A 19098-nucleotide genomic window follows, 5' to 3' on the forward strand; every position below is an offset into this window, starting at 1 on the left:
TTAGTTTTTAAATGGATAAAATACATATAAACAATATCAATAATAAATAAAAATTAATTACTGTAACACTCTAATATGTGATACAGTACCTTTTTGGTATATCGATGGAGAGGTGAATGTAATTTCCGAGGCGGAAAAAGTCAGATCACATATCAGATTTGAGAAGTCGACGTGGACAAGGAGACAGTTTTCTTTTCTAATATTAAAACTTCAATAAATAAATCTTTTAAAAATATTTAAAAAATATAAATGACGATATTTAATTTATATAATAATCATGTATAACATTCTAGAAATTAATTTGAGTCAAATCGACTTTTGTTGACTTTTGAATATTAGTCTCGAGCATTAGGATTGTGATACACTACAGTTTGACCTAAATTGCGAGACAAATATTGACCAATATATAAATATATATACTTAATTTAGGTTCGTGAATCCAAGGCCAACCTTACACTTGTTCAATGATGTTATATGTATTTTTACTACAAAATACATTATGGTGAGTTCATTTTAAATCCCTTTTACTCTTTACATTTTTGGGGCTGAGAATACATGCAAATATTTTATTAACTGTTTTACAATAATTATATGCGTGAGTTTTATTTGCCTTTTTACCCTTTATATTTTTGGGCTGAGAATACACGCGCAACTTTTATAACTGTTTTACGAAATAGACACAAGTAATCGAAATTACGTTCTATGGTTAAATGATCGAAACTGAATATGCCCCTTTTTATTAAGTCTGGTAATCTAAGAATTAGGGAACAGACACCCTAATTGACGCGAACTCTAAAGATAGATCTATCGGGCCTAACAAGCCCCATCCAAAGTACCGGATGCTTTAGTACTTCAAAATTTATATCATGTTCGATGGAGGATCCCGGAATGATGGGGATATTCTTATATGTATATTGTGAAAGTTGGTTACCAGGTGTTCAATCCATATGAATGATATTTTTGTCTCTATGCATGGGACGTATGTTTATGAGAAATGGAAATATGAAATCTTGTGGTCTATTAAAATGATGGAAATGAATGTATATGATAAACTAATGAACTCACCAACCTTTTGGTTGACACTTTAAAGCATGTTTATTCTCAAGTACGAAAGAAATCTTCTGCTGTGCATTAGCACATTTTAAAGATATTACTTGGAGTCATTCATGACATATTTCAAAAGACGTTGCATTCGAGTTGTTGAAGTTCTTTAGAGATTATTATTAAGTAAATGACAGATTAAGTCATTTATAGTTTGAATATTATGAAATGGTATGCATACCTGTTAAGTTTCAATGTAAATGGAAGATCGTCTTATCAAAACGAATGCAATGTTTGTAAAAATGTATCATATAGAGGTCAAATACCTCGCGATGTAATCAATTGTTGTAATTCGTTTGTAATCGATATGGACTTAGTCCAGATGGATTAGGACGGGTTGTTAAAGTTGGTATCAGAGCGGTGGTCTTAGCGAACCAGGTCTTGCATTAGTATGTCTAACAGATAGTTGTTAAGATGTATTAGTAAGTCTGGACTTCGACCGTGGCTGCATGTCAAAAGTTTTGCTTATCATTTTGTCAAAAATTATCTGCTTATCATCCTTAAGAAATTACCTACTTATCATTCTTAAGTCTAGACGCGTTTTCCTGCATTTATTGCAAAATAGTGTATAGACGAATTAATATCTTAGCGTATCTGTTACTGTGAACTTTGACTAACACTTTTCAAAGATTCTCCGTAATTTATGGGATTTCGGTATTATATATATATAGGTAAATTATGTATTGAATAATACCAAATCTAAATTCTACAATCTATTTCATACCAAAAATTCATCTTCCCTGATTATACAAGATGGATCCCTCAACCAGTTCGAACTCCTCAGATTCCGACAGCTATGCCGATATGGATATTTACCTGAGCTCCGAAAGCAGCGTTACCGGAATGGATCAACCAATTTCCCATCATCTATTTTGGATGAATTGGGGATGGGTTCGTAATATACTAAATCACTGGAGACAAGAAGAAGGCGATCCCTTCCACCCACCACAATCACCTCTTGGCGATGAACCTGAAGCACTTACCGGCGAACCTATTCGAAACACCATTTTCTCTATTATTTCTAGAGTATCTCGTCACGATTATATACTATCCCATATTACAAATCTTATTCAACCGCTCGCTCCAACTGCCAATCATCCCGGTGTAGTAGCAGAAGTTAACGAACTTCGCGCTCGCGTGACGACTTTGGAGATTATGGTGCAAGGATTACAAACACCATCAACAGCATCAGCAGCATAACCAGTACCACCAGTAACATCAACAGGATCATTACCATCACCAACAATCACATCTGCATCACACGCCTCGATATCACAATCTGCACCTCGGATATCAACATCACACGCACCATAGATATCAAGGAGTACCAATAACAACAAACGATGAAGTATTGATTCATAACTTCATCGGAGAATCATCCTGCGGGGATTATGTAATCTCTAAAGTTTTAGAGATTATCTATCTCAGCCTTAACCATAAACCAGATGAGTGGACAGAGATGATAGAGAGAAGAATCGAAACCCTAACAAGACTGGTGCGTAAAGTACAAGCTAGACTTGTTTTACCAACAACATCAGCAGTACTAATAGCCTCACCAACACAGTCAATGCTGTCAACATCGTTAGAATCGTCAGCACCTCCAACCTCACAAGCTTCGCCAGTTCAAGAATCACTGTAGAAATCATTACGAATTAATAACGAGTATATTGTATCAACGAGTTATGAAGTATTAACTCAGTTCCTCCGAAGAATTTATATGTATATCCTATATATATATATATATATATATATATATATATATATATATATATATATATATATATATATATATATATATATATATATATATATATATATATATATATATATATATATATATATATATAAAATTTTAACCGTAATAAATCATTCTGTACTAAGCTATTATGTAGGGAACTTAACTATCCGGTTAATTCATATTACTAATATGCTGTGATGTACATTCTTCGTTAACAATTTAATCATTGTTAACCAAAATCTCTGCTTCAATTCAATGAATTCCGTTTCATAATAAGTAAAGTGTATCATTCAATAACATGTTTGATTTTACACTTTCATCTTCGATGCACTCGAAACTTACTGGAAAACAACATTCGTATCTTGCGAAGTTAGCAAGAGTTCTATGAGCATCAGCATGATTCACTAAGGAAATACCTATAGATATTGAAGTATTGACTACATTAGTGAAATACTCCGCAAAGATTATGTAATCTCTAATGTTTTAGAGAAAATTCATTTCTAATTCAAGCCGAAAATCAAAGGAGCTTAGTATGATATTCACTCATTGAATCTGTATTACATCTGAAGAAAATATACTCACATATATTTTCATAAAGATTGTAATGAAAATTCTTGTTCAAATTATTATTTGTGAAATTTTTTTTTTTTAACGGGTAGGTAATACCCGAGAGATATATAAAATCACAATTAATATGTTATGTTCTTCAATTCTGATTCGGCAATCATCAACTATACCAATATACATTCTTCTATAGAAATCAAAACAACCATACTCATTCGAATCTAATTACATATTCTGATTTTTGGGAATTTCAAAATTCAACTCGAGATACAACTAAAATCATCACTCTTAGATCCTTACATCTTTCAAAACTATACTTTGACTTCAAAACTGTGATAGGAAATCACTCTTATTCGTAACACTCAGAAGGATATGAGAATCAACCGAGATTCATGACAATTTCATCCTTTGAATAGTGAAAATGACAAGCTGCATTTAAACACTTTGAAATTTCGGAAGACACTTCAAACAATGAACAATTGAGATGATGATCCAACCATACATTACCCGAAGTTTTGTACCTGAAAAACTCTCGAACCCAAAGTCATAGTTTAACCCGTACCAGCGTCGAATTCTTTATCATTTATTAGCAAAAACAACCTTACGATTCCTTTTCAAAGTAGCCAGTTTTGTCACAGCTCCAGCAAGTCAACTTCAACTCTTCAATCGGACTAGTCTTATTATAACCTCAATAGATACGTTGCCCTTTCACCATCTAGGGAACCTTTCATATCTCACCACATTAGCAGTAAACTTATCGACAACTTCATTAACCTTCGACTTAAGCCACTCCGAAAAGTCAACATATTTATTCATTAAAACCCATCATGTACTCACCTACATCCTGAAATCGTTAGATTGTCATACCAATTACTGAAAAACCAGCAATCAGTAATTTGAAATCTCACAGCGTTTCTACTTCAATAGTTATATATACATATAACGTCTATCTCCTAAACATACATACTTCGAATGTGAAGTTTCTAAGAAACATTTCAAATTAAGAACTAGTTCTCGAAATACTAATGAAGCAGCAAAAACTGTAGATGACTTTAACAGTCAAAAGTTTGACGCTAAAGAATAGTGTGTTGGCAAAACTCAGAACAAGAGAAGGGTTGGAACTGGAAAACGGATTGAGCAAAGTATGAAGGAGGCTGTGGACAAAACACAAGGACTGAACCTGCCTTCAAAGGATCCAAAGGATTCAGTGCCTGCTGAAATCGTTAGCGAACACCTTACTTCTTATTCTAAACCTTCACAGACAGATATTCCTCATCATCATCATATCTGGAACATTCTAAGATCTCATCGTATCTCTCATTATACATATTCTCCATATTTCTTGAAATATTTTCACAACTACTCTTATCTGAAATTATTTATCTCTCAGTAATATCTGCAACATAAAAGAAACCGTGTTAGTTTCTAAATTCTGAAAAATTCAAATATGAATATTTCTGAAGTAGTGTTGGGAACTGATGCATGAGTTAGTATAATATAATGACACTTGATCAACGTGATTATATTACAGTAATTCACGCTGAGTTTCTAATGGAACGTAATGATTCACAGAACATACCATCATCATGTACCATTTACACGACTCTTACATTCTATCTAATCTTTAAACATAAAATATATATATATATATATATATATATATATATATATATATATATATATATATATATATATATATATATATATATATATATATATTTTACTTGATGATTTCGGTCTCTTCCGGGATATTCTGGTAAGTTGACAAATCAACATCTTGCCATTTCGATTTCCTTCCTAGAACATTAACAAAGTTCATTCCGAAATTCATATCTGCGAATTCTGGACCATTACAAGCGATGCTTAATCACAAGAAGAAGAAACGAAAGGACAAAAACTCTGAAATAGAAATTGGGGTATAAATCGCAGCAAATAGAAGAGGACATTAACTGTGGATGATAACGATTAGGGGAGACAGAAGCAGGGACATCGAAATATAAGGGAAGATATGTAGTGACCCGAACTTTTCCATGTTTATATATATTAATTGAGATTGATATTTACATGATTAAATGTTTCCAACATGTTAAGCAATCAAACTTGTTAAGACTTGATTAATTGAAATATGTTTCATATAGACAATTGACCACCCAAGTTGACCGGTGATTCACGAACGTTAAAACTTGTAAAAACTATATGATGACATATATATGGATATATATATAGTTAACATGATAATATGATAAGTAAACATATCATTAAGAATATTAACAATGAACTACATATGTAAAAACAAGACTACTAACTTAATGATTTTTAAACGAGACATATATGTAACGATTATCGTTGTAAAGACATTTAATGTATATATATATCATATTAAGAGATATTCATATATGATAATATCATGATAATATAATAATTTAAAATCTCATTTAATATTATAAACATTGGGTTAACAACATTTAACAAGATCGTTAACCTAAAGGTTTCAAAACAACACTTACATGTAACGACTAACGATGACTTAACGACTCAGTTAAAATGTATATACATGTAGTGTTTTAATATGTATTTATACACTTTTGAAAGACTTCAATACACATATCAAAATACTTCTACTTAACAAAAATCCTTACAATTACATCCTCGTTCAGTTTCATCAACAATTCTACACGTATGCACCCGTATTCGTACTCGTACAATACACAGCTTTTAGATGTATGTACTATTGGTATATACACTCCAATGATCAGCTCTTAGCAGCCCATGTGAGTCACCTAACACATGTGGGAACCATCATTTGGCAACTAGCATGAAATATCTCATAAAATTACAAAAATATGAGTAATCATTCATGACTTATTTACATGAAAACAAAATTACATATCCTTTATATCTAATCCATACACCAACGACCAAAAACACCTACAAACACTTTCATTCTTCAATTTTATTCATCTAATTGATCTCTCTCAAGTTCTATCTTCAAGTTCTAAGTGTTCTTCATATATTCTACAAGTTCTAGTTACATAAAATCAAGAATACTTTCAAGTTTGCTAGCTCACTTCCAATCTTGTAAGGTGATCATCCAACCTTAAGAAATCTTTGTTTCTTACAGTAGGTTATCATTCTAATACAAGGTAATAATCATATTCAAACTTTGGTTCAATTTCTATAACTATAACAATCTTATTTCAAGTGATGATCTTACTTGAACTTGTTTTCGTGTCATGATTCTGCTTCAAGAACTTCGAGCCATCCAAGGATCCGTTGAAGCTAGATCCATTTTTTTCTTTTCCAGTAGGTTTATCCAAGGAACTTAAGGTAGTAATTATATTCATAACATCATTCGATTCATACATATAAAGCTATCTTATTCGAAGGTTTAAACTTGTAATCACTAGAACATAGTTTAGTTAATTCTAAACTTGTTCGCAAACAAAAGTTAATCCTTCTAACTTGACTTTTAAAATCAACTAAACACATGTTCTATATCTATATGATATGCTAACTTAATGATTTAAAACCTGGAAACACGAAAAACACCGTAAAACCGGATTTACGCCGTCGTAGTAACACCGCGGGCTGTTTTGGGTTAGTTAATTAAAAACTATGATAAACTTTAATTTAAAAGCTGTTATTCTGAGAAAATGATTTTTATTATGAACATGAAACTATATCCAAAAATTATGGTTAAACTCAAAGTGGAAGTATGTTTTCTAAAATAGTCATCTAGACGTCGTTCTTTCGACTGAAATGACTACCTTTAACAAAATGACTTGTAACTTATTTTTCCGACTATAAACCTATACTTTTTCTGTTTAGATTCATAAAATAGAGTTCAATATGAAACCATAGCAATTTTATTCACTCAAAACGGATTTAAAATGAAGAAGTTATGGGTAAAACAAGATTGGATAATTTTTCTCATTTTAGCTACGTGAAAATTGGTAACAAATCTATTCCAACCATAACTTAATCAACTTGTATTGTATATTATGTAATCTTGAGATACCATAGACACGTATACAATATTTCGACCTATCATGTCGACACATCTATATATATTTCGGAACAACCATAGACACTCTATATGTGAATGTTGGAGTTAGCTATACAGGGTTGAGGTTGATTCCAAAATATATATAGTTTGAGTTGTGATCAATACTGAGATACGTATACACTGGGTCGTGGATTGATTCAAGATAATATTTATCGATTTATTTCTGTACATCTAACTGTGGACAACTAGTTGTAGGTTACTAACGAGGACAGCTGACTTAATAAACTTAAAACATCAAAATATATTAAAAGTGTTGTAAATATATTTTGAACATACTTTGATATATATGTATATATTGTTATAGGTTCGTGAATCAACCAGTGGCCAGGTCTTACATCCCGACGAAGTAAAAATCTGTGGAAGTGAGTTATAGTCCCACTTTTAAATCTAATATTTTTGGGATGAGAATACATGCAGGTTTTATAAATGATTTACAAAATAGACACAAGTACGTGAAACTACATTCTATGGTTGAATTATCGAAATCGAATATGCCCCTTTTTATTAAGTCTGGTAATCTAAGAATTAGGGAACAGACACCCTAATTGAAGCGAATCCTAAAGATAGATCTATTGGGCCTAACAAACCCCATCCAAAGTACCGGATGCTTTAGTACTTCGAAATTTATATCATATCCGAAGGGTGTCCCGGAATGATGGGGATATTCTTATATATGCATCTTGTTAATGTCGGTTACCAGGTGTTCACCATATGAATGATTTTTATCTCTATGTATGAGATGTGTATTGAAATATGAAATCTTGTGGTCTATTATTGTGATTTGATATATATAGGTTAAACCTATAACTCACCAACATTTTTGTTGACGTTTTAAGCATGTTTATTCTCAGGTGATTATTAAGAGCTTCCGCTGTCGCATACTTAAATAAGGACAAGATTTGGAGTCCATGTTTGTATGATATTGTGTAAAAACTGCATTCAAGAAACGTATTTTGTTGTAACATATTTGTATTGTAAACCATTATGTAATGGTCGTGTGTAAACAGGATATTTTAGATTATCATTATTTGATAATCTACGTAAAGCTTTTTAAACCTTTTTTGATGAAATAAAGGTTATGGTTTGTTTTAAAATGAATGCAGTCTTTGAAAAACGTCTCATATAGAGGTCAAAACCTCGCAACGAAATCAATTAATATGGAACGTTTTTAATCAATAAGAACGGGACATTTCAGTTGGTATCCGAGTGTTGGTCTTAGAGAACCAGAATTTTGCATTAGTGTGTCTTATCGAGTTTGTTAGGATGCATTAGTGAGTCTGGACTTCGACCGTGTTTACTTGAAAAATGATTGTTGGAAACTATATATTTTTAACACGTGAATATTATGTGATATATTAATCTCTTAACGCGTTTGATATTATGTGATAGATGTCTACCTCTAGAACAAGTCTCATTGACTCACCTAATAATAATGAAGAGTCAAATGTAAATTGGAATCATTCGTGGACTGATTCACAAGTTCCCGAAGAGGAACCGGAAGAAGAGTCGGAACCAGAAGAAGAATCGGAACCGGAAGAAGAATCGGAACCGGATGAAGAAATAGAACTGGTGGGGGAAATAATAAAACGGTTAGGTAAAAGAAAATCCTCAACCAACCGACCAAGGTTAATTATGGTCAATGGTGTTTCCGCTAAGGAAGCAAAATATTGGGAGGATTACCAATTCTCCGATGAATCGGATTCCGACGAGAATTCCGATGATGTTATAGAAATTACCCCAACTGAATTTAAAAAGGCAAAAGAAACTAATAAGGGAAAAGGCATAAAAATAGAGAAATCTAATTCCAACCCCGATGAACTTTATATGTATCGTCAACCCCCGAAGTCCTTAAGTTGTAACAATGACCCGGGAACCTCTAAACCACCAGGTTTTTCTAAACCAATGTGGAAAACGACGGCTCGTATTAGGGGAACATCATATATCCCTAGAAACTTGGCAAAACGAACCAAAACCGAAGAAGAAGAAACAAGCGAGTCGGAATAAGATAGTTGTATTCGTGTGGTGTAATATATGTAATATAGTGTGCTTATGCTTTATGATATAGGTAAAAATTGCTTGTATTAATAAGTATTTTTTTTTTATGAATCTAACTCTTGTCTATTTTACATTATAAAAACACAAAATGGATAGACAACCCAATATTTTAAGAGACCTACCCGGAGACATGATTGATAAAATATTGTCTAGAGTCGATCAGAATTCTTTGGCACAACTATTTAAGGCGAGATCAGTTTGTAAGACATTCGAAGAACGTTCCAAGAATGCCTTGGTTTATAAAAGGCTTTCGTTCGAAAGATGGGGGATATCACATTGGGAAATCCATAAGTTACGATGTGTTTACTTTGATGCATATATTGCAGGGAACCCAAATGCTATTTTACGCAATGGGTTAAGAAATTATTTTGACTCAATATATCCGAATATTGGACTTCGTGATTTAGAAAAAGCGGCTAACATGCAACATAAAGAAGCATGTTATGCTTACGGATTAGTAATGTTCGCTTCTCACCAAAGTGAGAACAAGAACATCGGGCTACAACTATTAAACAAAACGTTCCCACAAGTGACGGAGTCGGTAATTGGGGTAAGAAATGAGGTTTTTAGATTGTTATGGGACTGTTGGACATTACGTAACCCTCGTCCCTTTGACGACGTTACAACACGCTGTCTTATCAACTGCCATAACGGTTATGTTCCACAAGACCAAGGATGGGAAGTAATCCTAGTAAAACCAGAATGCATGACTTGTTTCAAGACGTATGAATTACGTGTCTTTATTGCCTTTGCTGAACGACTTGTGTACTAGCTAGAATTATCTTCACAACCATCTTGTATCAAATTTATTGTGTGCTATATTTCATGCTATATGTAAAATAAGCGGTATTGTACGTTTGTAAAATATTGTGTAAAAGTTTGAACGCGAAATATTATTATAATCAGTTTTTCATATAAAATTGTAGTAGTTGAATTGTATATTAGCTACTAAGTATGAACTTAACGGGTAGGTACTACCCAAATTTAAACTTATAAAACGCTAATATGAAGAAAAAGCTTTTATAAATGAGATCATATTATGCTACAAAATACTATTAACTACTCTTAATATTCTGTATGATTAACTTGTTCCATTTGACTATTTTGAAGGAAATGGCACCGACTACTCGACACACCATGAATATGAATGAAGAGGAATTCCGTACTTTTCTAGCATCAAACATAGCCGCAGTACAGGCTGCGCTACATACCAACAATAACCTTGGATCTAGCAGTACAGAAAATCGTGTAGGATGCACCTACAAAGAATTCACTGCCTGCAAACCTTTGGAATTTGATGGAACTGAAGGACCGATCGGATTGAAACGGTGGACCGAGAAGGTCGAATCGGTGTTTGCCATAAGTAAGTGTACTGAAGAGGAAAAAGTGAAGTACGCTACGCATACCTTCACAGGTTCTGCGTTAACATGGTGGAATACCTATTTAGAGCAAGTGGGACAAGACGATGCGTACGCACTACCGTGGTCAGCATTCAAGCACTTGATGAACGAGAAGTACCATCCCAGAACCGAGGTCAATAAGCTCAAGACAGAACTTAGAGGGTTACGAACCCAAGGATTTGATATTACCACGTACGAAAGACGATTCACAGAATTGTGCCTATTGTGTCCGGGAGCATTCGAAGATGAGGAAGAGAAGATCGACGCGTTTGTGAAAGGATTACCGGAAAGAATCCAAGAAGATATAAGTTCACACGAGCCCGCCTCCATACAACAGGCATGTAGAATGGCTCACAAACTAGTGAACCAGATTGAAGAAAGAATTAAAGAACAGACTCCTGAAGAGGCCAATGTGAAGCAAGTCAAAAGAAAGTGGGAGGAAAACGGTGATAAGAATCACCAATACAACAACAACAGCAATTACAACAATAATCGCAACAATTATCCCAACAATCGCAACATCAATCGCAACTACAATAAATGGCCCAACAACAACAACAACAACAACAACAACAACAACAACAACAGCAACTACAACAATCATCCCAACAACAATAATAACCGCAACAACAACAACAACAATCAGAAGCAGCTATGCCAAAGGTGTGAAAAGTATCACTCGAGTTCTGCACCAAATTTTGCAACAAGTGTAAAAGAAATGGTCATAGCGTGGCGACGTGTGAGGTCTACGGACCAGGGGTTAATAGAACGAAAGGAACAAATGGTGTCGAAACGAGTAATGGCGGAGCAAGTAGTGTCGGAGCAAGTTATGCCAATGTAGTTTGTTATAAATGTGGAAAACCGGGCCACATTATTAGAAATTGCCCGAACCAGGAGAACACGAATGGACAAGGCCGCGGAAGAGTTTTCAATATTAATGCGGCAGAGGCACAGGAAGACCCGGAGCTTGTTACGGGTACGTTTCTTATTGACAATAAATCTGCTTACGTTTTATTTGATTCGGGTGCGGATAGAAGCTATATGAGTAGAGATTTTTGTGCTAAATTAAGTTGTCCATTGACGCCTTTGGATAGTAAATTTTTACTCGAATTAGCAAATGGTAAATTAATTTCAGCAGATAATATATGTCAGAATCGAGAAATTAAACTGGTTAGTGAAACATTTAAGATTGATTTGATACTAGTAGAGTTAGGGAGTTTTGATGTGATAATCAGTATGGACTGGTTGAAAGAAGTGAAAGCAGAGATCGTTTGTTACAAAAATTCAATTCGCATTATACGAGAAAAAGGAAAACCCTTAATGTGTACGGAGAAAAGGGCAACACGAAGCTACATCTTATTAGTAATTTGAAGGCACAAAAACTAATAAGAAAAGGTTGCTATGCTGTTCTAGCACACGTCGAGAAAGTACAAACTGAAGAAAAGAGCATCAATGATGTTCCCATTGCAAAAGAATTTCCCGATGTATTTTCGAAAAAATTACCGGGATTACCCCCACATCGATCCGTTGAATTTCAAATAGATCTTGTACCAGGAGCTGCACCAATAGCTCGTGCTCCTTACAGACTCGCACCCATCGAGGTGAAAGAACTGCAAAGCCAATTACAAGAACTTTTAGAGCGTGGTTTCATTCGACCAAGCACATCACCGTGGGGAGCTCCTGTTTTGTTTGTCAAGAAGAAAGATGGTACATTCAGGTTGTGTATCGACTACCGAGAGTTGAACAAACTTACCATCAAGAACCGCTACCCACTACCGAGAATTGACGACTTATTTGATCAACTACAAGGCTCGTCTGTTTATTCAAAGATTGACTTAAGTTCTGGGTATCATCAAATGCTGGTGAAAGAAGATGATATTCCAAAGACTGCTTTCAGAACACGTTACGGTCATTACGAGTTTATGGTCATGCCATTTGGTTTAACTAATGCACCAGCTGTGTTCATGGACCTTATGAACCGAGTGTGTGGACCATACCTTGACAAGTTTGTCATTGTTTTCATTGATGACATACTTATTTACTCAAAGAATGACCAAGAACACGGTGAACATTTGAGAAAGGTGTTAGAAGTATTGAGGAAGGAAGAATTGTACGCTAAGTTTTCAAAGTGTGCATTTTGGTTGGAAGAAGTTCAATTCATCGGTCACATAGTGAACAAAGAAGGTATTAAGGTGGATCCGGCAAAGATAAAAACTGTTGAAAAGTGGGAAACCCCGAAAACTCCAAAACACATACGCCAGTTTTTAGGACTAGCTGGTTACTACAGAAGGTTCATCCAAGACTTTTCCAGAATAGCAAAACCCTTGACTGCATTAACGCATAAAGGGAAGAAATTTGAATGGAAAGATGAACAAGAGAAAGCATTTCAGTTATTGAAGAAAAAGCTAACTACGGCACCTATATTGTCATTGCCTGAAGGGAATGATGATTTTGTGATTTATTGTGATGCATCAAAGCAAGGTCTCGGTTGTGTATTAATGCAACGAACGAAGGTGATTGCTTATGCGTCTAGACAATTGAAGATTCACGAGCAAAATTATACGACGCATGATTTGGAATTAGGCGCGGTTGTTTTTGCATTAAAGACTTGGAGGCACTACTTATATGGGGTCAAAAGTATTACATATACCGACCACAAAAGTCTTCAGCACATATTTAATCAGAAACAACTGAATATGATGCAGCGTAGGTGGATTGAATTGTTGAATGATTACGACTTTGAGATTCGTTACCACCCGGGGAAGGCAAATGTGGTAGCCGACGCCTTGAGCAGAAAGGACAGAGAACCCATTCGAGTAAAATCTATGAATATAATGATTCACAATAACCATACTACTCAAATAAAGGAGGCGCAACAAGGAGTTTTAAAAGAGGGAAATTTAAAGGATGAAATACCCAAAGGATCGGAGAAGCATCTAAATATTCGGGAAGACAGAACCCGGTATAGGGCTGAAAGAATTTGGGTACCAAAATTTGGAGATATGAGAGAAATGGTACTTAGAGAAGCTCATAAAACCAGATACTCAACACATCCTGGAACGGGAAAGATGTACAAGGATCTTAAGAAACATTTTTGGTGGCCGGGTATGAAAGCCGATGTTGCTAAATACATAGGAGAATATTTGACGTGTTCTAAGGTCAAAGCTGAGCATCAGAAACCATCAGGTCTACTTCAACAACCCGAAATCCCGGAATGGAAATGGGAAAACATTACCATGGATTTCATCACTAAATTGCCAAGGACTGCAAGTGGTTTTGATACTATTTGGGTAATAGTTGATCGTCTCACCAAATCAGCACACATCCTGCCAATAATAGAGGATGACAAGATGGAGAAGTTAGCACGACTGTATTTGAAGGAAGTCGTCTCCAGACATGGAATACCAATCTCTATTATCTCTGATAGGGATGACAGATTTATTTCAAGATTCTGGCAGACATTACAGCAAACATTAGGAACTCGTCTAGACATGAGTACTGCCTATCATCCACAAACTGATGGGCAGAGAGAAAGGACGATAAAAACGCTTGAAGACATGCTACGAGCATGTGTTATTGATTTCGGAAACAGTTGGGATCGACATCTACCGTTAGCAGAATTTTCCTACAACAACAGCTACCATTCAAGCATTGAGATGGCGCCGTTTGAAGCAATTTATGGTAGAAAGTGCAGGTCTCCGATTTGTTGGAGTGAAGTGGGGGATAGACAGATTACGGGTTCGGAGATTATACAAGAAACTACCGAGAAGATCATCCAAATTCAACAACGGTTGAAAACCGGCCAAAGTCGACAAAAGAGCTACGCTGACATTAAAAAAAAGATATAGAATTTGAAATTGGAGAGATGGTCATGCTTAAAGTTGCACCTTGGAAAGGCGTTGTTCGATTTTTTAAACGAGGGAAATTAAATCCAAGGTATATTGGACCATTCAAGATTATTGATCGTGTCGGACCAGTAGCTTACCGACTTGAGCTACCTCAACAACTCGCGGCTGTACATAACACTTTCCACGTCTCGAATTTGAAGAAATTTTTTGCTAAAGAAGATCTCACTATTCCGTTAGATGAAATCCAAATCAACAAAAAACTCTAATTCATCGAAGAATCCGTCGAAATAATGGATCGTGAGGTTAAAAGACTTAAGCAAAACAAGATACCAATTGTTAAGGTTCGATGGAATGCTCGTAGAGGACCCGAGTTCACCTGGGAGCATGAAGATCAGATGAAGAAGAAATACCCGCATCTATTTCCAGAAGATTCGTCAACACCTTCAACAGCTTAAAATTTCGGGACGAAATTTATTTAACGGGTAGGTACTGTAGTGACCCGAACTTTTCCATGTTTATATATATTAATTGAGATTGATATTTACATGATTAAATGTTTCCAACATGTTAAGAAATCAAACTTGTTAAGACTTGATTAATTGAAATATGTTTCATATAGATAATTGACCACCCAAGTTGACCGGTGATTCACGAACGTTAAAACAATATGATGACATATATATATGGATATATATATATATATATATATATATATATATATATATATATAGTTAACATGATACTATGATAAGTAAACATATCATTAAGTATATTAACAATGAACTACATATGTAAAAACAAGACTACTAACTTAATGATTTTTAAACGAGACATATATGTAACGATTATCGTTGTAAAGACATTTAATGTATATATATCATATTAAGAGATATTCATATATGATAATATCATGATAATATAATAATTTAAAATCTCATTTGATATTATAAACATTGGGTTAACAACATTTAACAAGATCGTTAACCTAAAGGTTTCAAAACAACACTTACATGTAACGACTAACGATGACTTAACGACTCAGTTAAAATGTATATATACATGTAGTGTTTTAATATGTATTTATACACTTTTGAAAGACTTCAATACACTTATCAAAATACTTCTACTTAACAAAAATGCTTACAATTACATCCTCGTTCAGTTTCATCAACAATTCTACTCGTATGCACCCATATTCGTACTCGTACAATACACAGCTTTTAGATGTATGTACTATTGGTATATACACTCCAATGATTAGCTCTTAGCAGTCCATGTGAGTCACCTAATGAAATGTCCCGTTCTTATTGATTAAAAACGTTCCATATTAATTGATTTCGTTGCGAGGTTTTGACCTCTATATGAGACGTTTTTCAAAGACTGCATTCATTTTAAAATAAACCATAACCTTTATTTCATCAATAAAGGTTTAAAAAGCTTTACGTAGATTATCAAATAATGATAATCTAAAATATCTTGTTTACACACGACCATTACATAATGGTTTACAATACAAATATGTTACAACAAAATAAGTTTCTTGAATGCAGTTTTTACACAATATCATACAAGCATGGACTCCAAATCTCGTCCTTATTTAAGTATGCGACAGCGGAAGCTCTTAATAATCACCTGAGAATAAACATGCTTAAAACGTCAACAAAAATGTTGGTGAGTTATAGGTTTAACCTATATATATCAAATCGTAACAATAGACCACAAGATTTCATATTTCAATACACATCCCATACATAGAGATAAAAATCATTCATATGGTGAACACCTGGTAACCGACAATAACAAGATGCATATATAAGAATATCCCCATCATTCCGGGACACCCTTCGGATATGATATAAATTTCGAAGTACTAAAGCATCCGGTACTTTGGATGGGGTTTGTTAGGCCCAATAGATCTATCTTTAGGATTCGCGTCAATTAGGGTGTCTGTTCCCTAATTCTTAGATTACCAGACTTAATAAAAAGGGGCATATTCGATTTCGATAATTCAACCATAGAATGTAGTTTCACGTACTTGTGTCTATTTTGTAAATCATTTATAAAACCTGCATGTATTCTCATCCCAAAAATATTAGATTTTAAAAGTGGGACTATAACTCACTTTCACAGATTTTTACTTCGTCGGGAAGTAAGACTTGGCCACTGGTTGATTCACGAACCTATAACAATATATACATATATATCAAAGTATGTTCAAAATATATTTACAACACTTTTAATATATTTTGATGTTTTAAGTTTATTAAGTCAGCTGTCCTCGTTAGTAACCTACAACTAGTTGTCCACAGTTAGATGTACAGAAATAAATTGATAAATATTATCTTGAATCAATCCACGACCCAGTGTATACGTATCTCAGTATTGATCACAACTCAAACTATATATATTTTGGAATCAACCTCAACCCTGTATAGCTAACTCCAACATTCACATATAGAGTGTCTATGGTTGTTCCGAAATATATATAGATGTGTCGACATGATAGGTCGAAAAATTGTATACGTGTCTATGGTATCTCAAGATTACATAATATACAATACAAGTTGATTAAGTTATGGTTGGAATAGATTTGTTACCAATTTTCACGTAGCTAAAATGAGAAAAATTATCCAATCTTGTTTTACCCATAACTTCTTCATTTTAAATCCGTTTTGAGTGAATCAAATTGCTATGGTTTCATATTGAACTCTATTTTATGAATCTAAACAGAAAAGTATAGGTTTATAGTCGGAAAAATAAGTTACAAGTCGTTTTTGTAAAGGTAGTCATTTCAGTCGAAAGAACGACGTCTAGATGACCATTTTAGAAAACATACTTCCACTTTGAGTTTAACCATAATTTTTGGATATAGTTTCATGTTCATAATAAAAATAATTTTCTCAGAATAACAACTTTTAAATCAAAGTTTATCATAGTTTTTAATTAACTAACCCAAAACAGCCCGCGGTGTTACTACGACGGCGTAAATCCGGTTTTACGGTGTTTTTCGTGTTTCCAGGTTTTAAATCATTAAGTTAGCATATCATATAGATATAGAACATGTGTTTAGTTGATTTTAAAAGTCAAGTTAGAAGGATTAACTTTTGTTTGCGAACAAGTTTAGAATTAACTAAACTATGTTCTAGTGATTACAAGTTTAAACCTTCGAATAAGATAGCTTTATATGTATGAATCGAATGATGTTATGAACATCATTACTACCTTAATTTCCTTGGATAAACCTACTGGAAAATAGAAAAATGGATCTAGCTTCAATGGATCCTTGGATGGCTCGAAGTTCTTGAAGCAGAATCATGACACGAAAACAAGTTCAAGTAAGATCATCACTTGAAATAAGATTGTTATAGTTATAGAAATTGAACCAAAGTTTGAATATGATTATTACCTTGTATTAGAATGATAACCTACTGTAAGAAACAAAGATTTCTTGAGGTTGGATGATCACCTTACAAGATTGGAAGTGAGCTAGCAAACTTGAAAGTATTCTTGATTTTATGAAACTAGAACTTTTGGAATTTATGAAGAACACTTAGAACTTGAAGATAGAACTTGAGAGAGATCAATTAGATGAAGAAAATTGAAGAATGAAAGTGTTTGTAGGTGTTTTTGGTCGTTGGTGTATGGATTAGATATAAAGGATATGTAATTTTGTTTTCATGTAAATAAGTCATGAATGATTACTCATATTTTTGTAATTTTATGAGATATTTCATGCTAGTTGCCAAATGATGGTTCCCACATGTGTTAGGTGACTCACATGGGCTGCTAAGAGCTGATCATTGGAGTGTATATACTAATAGTACATACATCTAAAAGCTGTGTATTGTACGAGTACGACTACGGGTGCATACGAGTAGAATTGTTGATGAAACTGAACGAGGATGTAATTGTAAGCATTTTTGTTAAGTAGAAGTATTTTGATAAGTGTATTGAAGTCTTTCAAAAGTGTATAAATACATATTAAAACACTACATGTATATACATTTTAACTGAGTCGTTAAGTCATCGTTAGTCGTTACATGTAAGTGTTGTTTTGAAACCTTTAGGTTAACGATCTTGTTAAATGTTGTTAACCCAATGTTTATAATATCAAATGAGATTTTAAATTATTATATTATCATGATATTATCATGTATGAATATCTCTTAATATGATATATATACATTAAATGTCTTTACAACGATAATCGTTACATATATGTCTCGTTTAAAAATCATTAAGTTAGTAGTCTTGTTTTTACATATGTAGTTCATTGTTAATATACTTTATGATATGTTTTCTTATCATAGTATCATGTTAACTATA

This window comes from Rutidosis leptorrhynchoides, chromosome 6 (genome assembly GCF_046630445.1).
Source record: "Rutidosis leptorrhynchoides isolate AG116_Rl617_1_P2 chromosome 6, CSIRO_AGI_Rlap_v1, whole genome shotgun sequence".
In the NCBI taxonomy this organism is placed as follows: domain Eukaryota; kingdom Viridiplantae; phylum Streptophyta; class Magnoliopsida; order Asterales; family Asteraceae; genus Rutidosis; species Rutidosis leptorrhynchoides.